Source organism: Saccopteryx leptura, chromosome 13 (assembly GCF_036850995.1).
Source record: "Saccopteryx leptura isolate mSacLep1 chromosome 13, mSacLep1_pri_phased_curated, whole genome shotgun sequence".
NCBI classification, from domain to species: domain Eukaryota; kingdom Metazoa; phylum Chordata; class Mammalia; order Chiroptera; family Emballonuridae; genus Saccopteryx; species Saccopteryx leptura.
In genome coordinates, this window is record NC_089515.1 from 27,134,475 (window position 1) to 27,141,831 (window position 7,357).

Consider the following 7,357-nt stretch of genomic DNA (forward strand, 5'->3'; position numbering starts at 1 on the left):
GGGGTGGCGCACTGGATAGAGTGTCAGACTGGGATGCAGAGGACACAGGTTTGAGACCCCAAAATCGCCAGCTTGAGCACGGGCTCATCCGGTTTGAGCAAAAGCTCACCAGCTTGGACCCAGGGTCGCTGGCTCGAGCAAAGGGTTACTCGGTCTGCTGAAGGCCCGTGGTCAAGGCACATATGAGAAAGCAATCAATGAACAACTAAGGTCTCGCAACGAAAAACTGATAATTGATGCTTCTCATCTCTCTCCGTTCCTGTCTGTCTGTCTGTCCCTGTCTATCCCTCTCTCTGACTCTATCTCTGTCCCTGTAAAAAGAAACAAACAAAAATACAAAAAAAAAAAATGTATGTTATCAATAGAGTTGGGATTTCTCCCAACAATGAGAGTATAGATTTCTCATTATCCTTAATTTGGATGTTCTTATATTGTCTTCAATATTTGTCAGTTTCTGTTTAATCTGTTCTATTTCTGTTTGGTTTATAAATTTTAATTTAATTTAATTTAATATTTTTATGACAGGGACAGAGAAAGACAGAGAGAGTGACAGATAGGGACAGGCAGTCAGGAACGGAGAGAGATGAGAAGCATCAATTCTTCGTTGTGGCACCTTAGTTGTTCATTGATTGCTTTCTATATGTGCCTTGACCATGGGGCTACAGCAGACAGAGTGACCCCTTGCTCGAGCCAGCGACCTTGGATCCAAGCTGGTGAGCTTTGCTCAAACCAGTGAGCCTGCACTCAAACTGGCGACCTCGGGGTTGTATTTATTGGATTTAATCTTTTTTCTTATTTATTTATTTATTTATTTATTTATCTGTTTATTTATTTATTTATTCATTTATTTATTTTTACAGAGACAGAGAATCAGAGATAGGGACAGACAGACAGGAACGGAGAGAGAGGAGAAGCATCAATCATCAGTTTTTTGTTGTAATGCTTAGTTGTTCATTGATTACTTTCTCATATGTGCCTTGACCATGGGCCTTCAGCAGACCTAGTAACCCCTTGCTCAAGGCAGAGACCTCAGGTCCAAGCTGGTGAGCTTTTGCTCAAACCAGATGATCCTGCGCTCAAACTGGCGACCTTGGGGTCTCAAACCTGAGTTCTCAGCATCCCAGTTTGATGCTCTATCCACTGTGTCACTGCCTGGTCAGGCAGTTTTTCATTTTGACACCTTAGTTGTTCATTGATTGCTTTCTCATATGTGCCTTGACCATGGGCCTTCAGCAGACTGAGTAACCCTTGGCTCGAGCCAGTGACCTTGGGTCCAAACTAGTGAGCTTTTGCTCAAGCCAGATGAGCCCACGCTCAAGCTAGTGACCGCGGGGTCTCAAACGTGGGTCCTCCTCATCCCAGTCCGACTCTCTATCCACTGCGCCACCGCCTGGTCAGGCTGGATTTAATATTGATATGTTTCTGTTGTTTATTGTTATGTGCTGTTAATTTTTCTGGAATTTTAAGATATATGAGTGTAGTGTTTTAAAAGATGGAGGCTTTGCCTGACCTGTGGTGGCGCAGTGGATAAAGCATCGACCTGGAAATGCTGAGGTCGCTGGTTCGAAACCCTGGGCTTGCCTGGTCAAGGCACATATGGGAGTTGATGCTTCCAGCTCCTTCCCCCTTCTCTCTCTCTGTCTCTCCTCTCTCTCTGTCTCTCTCTGTCTCTCCCTCTCCTCTCTAAAATGAATAAATAAATAAATAATTAAAATAAATAAATAAATAAAAAATAAAAGATGGAGGCTTTAGCCCTGGCCGGTTGGCTCAGTGGTAGAGCGTCAGCCTGGCATGCAGGAGTCCCGGGTTCGATTCCTGGCCAGGGCACACAGGAGAGGCGCCCATCTGCTTCTCCACCCCTCCCCCTCTCCTTCCTCTCTGTCTCTCTCTTCTCCTCCCGCAGCCAAGGCTCCTTTGGAGCAAAGTTGGCCCAGGCGCTGAGGATGGCTCTATGGCCTCTGCCTCAGGTACTAGCATGGCTCTGGTTGCAACAGAGCGACGCCCCAGCTAGGCAGAGCATCGCCCCCTGCTGGGCATACCGGGTGGATCCTGGTCGGGCGCATATGGGAGTCTGTCGGACTGCCTCCCCATTTTCAACTTCAGAAAAATACAAAAAAAAAAAAAAGAATATAAAAGTTGGAGGCTTTAGAAGATCCTAAAGCTTCCATATTAAAAGGTTGCCAGACCAAAAGAACACAAAGGGATTGAGGCTGAAGTTCCACCAGGAACCAACAGAGTTTGTGATGCTGGCATGCTCTGGGCCCTATTTTCCAGAAGCCTATGTAAGATGGTGCAAGAGAGGAAAGGAGAGAGAGACAGAAACATTGATCTGTTCCTGTACGTGCCCTGGCCAGGAATCAAACCTGAAACCTTTGTATTTCAGGACAACGCTCTAACCAACCAAGCTATCCTGCCAGAGCAAACAAAAAACAAAACAACAACAAACAAATCAACAAAAAAAACAACTTTTATTGCATTAAAAAAAAAAAGATGGATGCTTGCTTTTTGCAACTTCCTGACAGTTTCCTTCCCTCGTTTGATCCAGACGTTCTCTTTCCCTGGCTCTACTATCCTAATCCTGCTTAATTTTTATTCTACACCCAGAAGTTTCTACTCAGTGTGTGGCCATGCCCTGGAACGGGGCCTGGCTGGTCAGTTTCAAGAGTGTATAAGGCTAGATTGTCCTAGCCACTTCAGATTTGAGCCTGGGCCCTGTGCATTCATTCACTAATAGGATTAGGCCAAACTCCTCCAGTTTAATCTCTTATTCTTAAATTGACTCACCTCACTTTCCTATTGCTTATTTGGGGTTTTTCCAGTTTTGGGGTCTGTCAGATGGCCTGTGGCTTTTTCTGATTTCTCCCACACAGATGCTGAAATTATGCAGATATGGCTGTAGGTGACTTGCTCTCACCTGTTTATGTATGGGGTTCACCAAGATACCTTGTCACCTAGTTTTGCAAGACGTGGCCCATAGGTTTTGAATTTGCTAACTGCTGCTGTCTTGGTTTGTAGGTGGGGATTTGAAAAGATTAAATAACTATACCATTATCACTTTCATCTAATATCTGTATTTTTTTTTAAAGTACAAAAATCATCCATTCTAGTTGTTTAAAGAAATTCAAAGGCGAAAAATATTCAGAGACATATAAAATAAAAGATAATTCTCCCCTCTTCTCAGTTCCATTTTCCTGAGGTATTTATTGCTAGGAGATAGATATGCTTTCAAACGTTTTTCTTTCCTTTCATTCTGTGTGTGAGCATGCGTGCGCACATGTACACGCACACACACACACACACACACACATTCTGCTGCTTTATTATCCGCATTTTATTGCATTTTGGTTTTTCTACTTGGTGATACATTGAGGACCTCTCTAAGGACAAATAGAGCCTGGTAGTTCTTGTAATTGGTCACCATTGCCAAGGGGATAGTTCTCTCAGGAAGGATAAATACTGCTTCTGGTTGCTTTGAAAATAAACATTTAGCCTGACCTGTGGTGGCGCAGTGGGATAAAGCGTTGACCTGGAACACTGAGGTTGCCAGTTTGAAACCTTGGGCTTGCCTGGTCAAGGCACATATGGGAGTTGATGCTTCCTGCTCTTCCCCCTTCTCTCTCTCTCTCTCTCTCACTTCTCTCTCTCTAAAAATCAATAAGTAAAATATTAAAAAAAAAGAAAATAAACATTTAAATAGTGTTGAAGTCCATCAAAAAATAATTGATGGTATGTGTGTGCAGGTTGAAGATTTTGGCACTCAGGACCATGGCATGAAGACCTCCTCCATGAACTCTTGGCTGCCTTGCTCTAGGAACATTCTGTTTTGGGAACAGCCCAGGCTAGATTAACCATCTGAGCTGGGCTTTTTCCGTACTATTTTTCCTTTTCTTCAACTGGGTATGAGATTTGGTCTTGGGCCAAAGAAGAAGAGTTGCACTCGTGAGGTTCTAACAGGCATGGTGACCACAGCATTCAGAAAGAAAGGTTCTAGACCCAGCTATATCAGGGCTGGACTAACCTGAGCAAGTCATCTGACATTTCTGGGCTCAAGAAATATTTTTATTTGTCTTTTAAATTATTTCAAATGTACTATGAGTTAATTTCTTAAAAAAGGAAAGAAGCTATGTAGGGCACGCACTTTCCAATTCCATTGGGTAAGCATCATTCCTGTTTTATCTTACACCCCGCCCTTTCATAGATATGCGTGATCTACTTGGCCTCCGAAAGCTTTTGAGGTTGTTACCCTGGGACTAGGTACTTTTTAAGGCCATATTTTTCAAATTGTGACCTAGAAGTTTGTTCAAGGGTAGGATCCTGGGCTCTACCCCAGGTTTACTTAACCAGAATCCTGCTGAGAGGCTAGGGAACTGTACTTCTAATGTGTGCTCCTGATGGGATTGCTCACCCAAGTTGGAAATCTCCTACCAAGGTAAGTCCAAGCTTAATCATTCTAACATTATAGACAGAGAGGGGAGTGGGAAATGGAACTGAGGATTAATAAATGTATTTATTTCATCTACCTGCTGGAATTCTGAGGAGGGAAGGACACTCGCTGTCCTTACTTCACTTTCATTACAGGTTATTAGAGGCAAGGCCAAGAGGTTCTCAAAGCAGGGCAGTAGGACACAGTGAGTCATTAGATTACACAGGTCGTGGAGAGTTCTAGGAGTCAGGGTAGCAGACTAATATTACTACTATCATTAATAAATAACATTTATTGAACACAATGTTTTGGGCAAGGTGCAAAGAATTTAAATTTGGATAACTTGAGTCTTATAACAAGTGTGACTATCTCCTATTATAAATAAAGGTGCAGAAAGGTTAGGTAACTTTTAAAAGTCCCACTGTTGATGAGTGGTTGAATTAAGATTCAAATTTAGTTCCAAAAGTTTGTCAGACCACCCCTGTTCCCTAAATGGGTTGATCAGTAGTACATAGAAGTGAGATCTGGTGAATTATTAATCTGTTGGGTCATAAATTCTTTGCCAAAACAGATGGGAGAAAACACTGAAAAGAAGTTTGATCAGTAAACTCCTTTAAAGTATAAATAGGCTGACTCAATAAATTGTGCTTTTATTTCCTAGGAAACTCACAGACACAGAATATATTCTTAACCATGTTTTTTCTTATTGAACTGAGAAATAGAAGCTGAGTTCACCAAATCCTGTAAAGGACTGACTCCCCTTAAAATAATTTTTCCCTTCCAATTGTCTATAAAAAAGACACCAGTAATCTTTGGGAGAGCTTTTTAGAAAGACAGATGATTCAGTTTTTCAATCAGAGTTTCTTGGGGTAAACTCTAGGAATCTGTATCTTTAAAACAGTTCCCATGGCCTGACCTGTGGTGGTGCAGTGGATAAAGCGTCGACCTGGAAATGCTGAGGTCGCCGGTTCGAAACCCTGGGCTTGCCTGGTCAAGGCACATATGGGAGTTGATGCTTTCAGCTCCTCCCCCCTTCTCTCTCTCTGTCTCTCTCTCCTCTCTCCCCCTCTCTGTCTCTCTCTCCTCTCTAAAAGTGAATAAATAAATAAAATTAAAAAATAAAATAAAACAGTTCCCATGGTGATTTTGTGAGTCAGTCAGGTTTGGGAACTATTGGAATAATAATTTCAAAAGGAATTGCTTGGGCTAAGGGAACCATTTCCTAATTGCAGTGGGTCTGATTTGGGTTGCTAGGGAAGCTCAATCCAGACAGCCAAAAGAGCCTGCTGTCTTCCTTAAACTTCTCCTTCCTCCTAATTCTTCCGTGCCCCTACCCTACATACCAGGGGTCCCCAAACTTTTTACACAGGGGGTCAGTTCACTCTCCCTCAGACCGTTGGAGGGCTGGACTATAAAAAAAACTATGAACAAATCCCTATGCACACTGCACTTTAAAATAAATAAGATTATTTTAAAGTAAAAAACCAAAACGGGAACAAATAAAATATTTAAAATAAAGAACAAGTAAATTTAAATCAACAAACTGACCAGTATTTCAGTGGGAACTATGCTCCTCTCATTGACCACCAATGAAAGAGGGGCCCCTTCCGGAAGTGCGGTGGGGCCGGATAAATGGCCTCAGGGGGCCGCATGCGGCCCGCGGGCTGCAGTTTGGGGATCCCTGCTACATACCTTTCCTGGCCATCAGGTGTTTCCCATACTCAACTGGCTGTAAATGACGCTTAGAACAGCAGCGCCACATTGTGGAGAAAAACAATCCATCCTACAGAAGCACGGGACACTATCCTAACAGGTAACAGAGGCTGCAGTTGCCACTTTGTCCTACAGAGTGCACCATTTCCTTACATTTTTTAAATGATTTTTTTCCCCCTTCCCTACCTGGACGATCTCAGTAAACATCTCCTGGGAAAGAGCATGGGATGGAACATCCCTGCCAGGTCAGAAATCAAAAACTGATTCTGTAACACTAGAATAAACTGGGGAAGAGGCCAGGTGCTTAGTGGGTACAACCTGCTGATCAAGTTAAAAGCCAGTCTCTGAGGTAGTCTTCCTTTTTTAAAAAAATTAATTGAATTTATTGGGGTGACATTGTTTAATAAAATTATATAGGTTTTAGGTGTATAATTCTATAATACATCATCTGTATATCTGAGAGTCTTGGTCAGGGTAAGAATACATAGGTGGTCCCCAAGTCAATATGTGACTTTATAAAGACATGTCTACCTGTGGTAGTACTGGCTTCAGATAGTGCCCATGAGCCATGCATTAATTATTAGATCAGGCCTCTTGTCTGGTGATATTGCTACCCAGTGACACAATGGTTTATATTGGTGGAGCAGGTTGGGTCACTATAGTATTGTTCTGATTATGCATCTTTTTTTTTTTTTAATTAGGGGAGAGCACAAATGCAGTCCCCTCCTACCACAAATCATGCAATTGAGTTTCCCACATTTGAGGAAATCGCAGGAGTCAGCACACCTTAAGTGCAGTGGGTGAATCTTGTCCTGAGAAGCCATCTTTGTGATCGTGGTATCCTCCCTGCGAGGTAAGTATGATTATTCATCTTTTGATTGAGTCCTACCTGGGTAAGTGTCTCTCTGTTCTGTCTTGCCCCTCCGTCTCTCTCTCTCTCTCTCTCTCTCTCTCTCTCTCTCTCTCTCTCTCTCTCACACACACACACACACACACACACACACACACTCATACTTTCTGTTATTTGTATCTGGGTACCTTTTTTTTTTTTTTCAATTCAAGTGAAAGGAGGGGAAATAGAGAAACAGTTTCTCATGTGCCCCAACCAGGATCTACCCAGCAACCCCCGTCTAGGGTCAATGTCTGCCCATCTGGGGCCCATGCTTGCAAACAAGCTTTTTAGTGCCTAAGGCAGAGGCTCCATGGAGTCATCCTCAGCAC

General features: G+C 42.8%; 1 non-coding gene across 1 annotated transcript; it reads right to left on the reverse strand.

Moving 5' to 3' along the window:
* Window positions 1-6,834: 6,834 nt before the first annotated feature.
* On the reverse strand, window positions 6,835-6,997 carry LOC136385196 (U1 spliceosomal RNA). The gene has a single exon (XR_010747795.1). It is a non-coding gene; the product is annotated as a U1 spliceosomal RNA (small nuclear RNA).
* Between the last annotated feature and the right edge of the window lie 360 nt (window positions 6,998-7,357).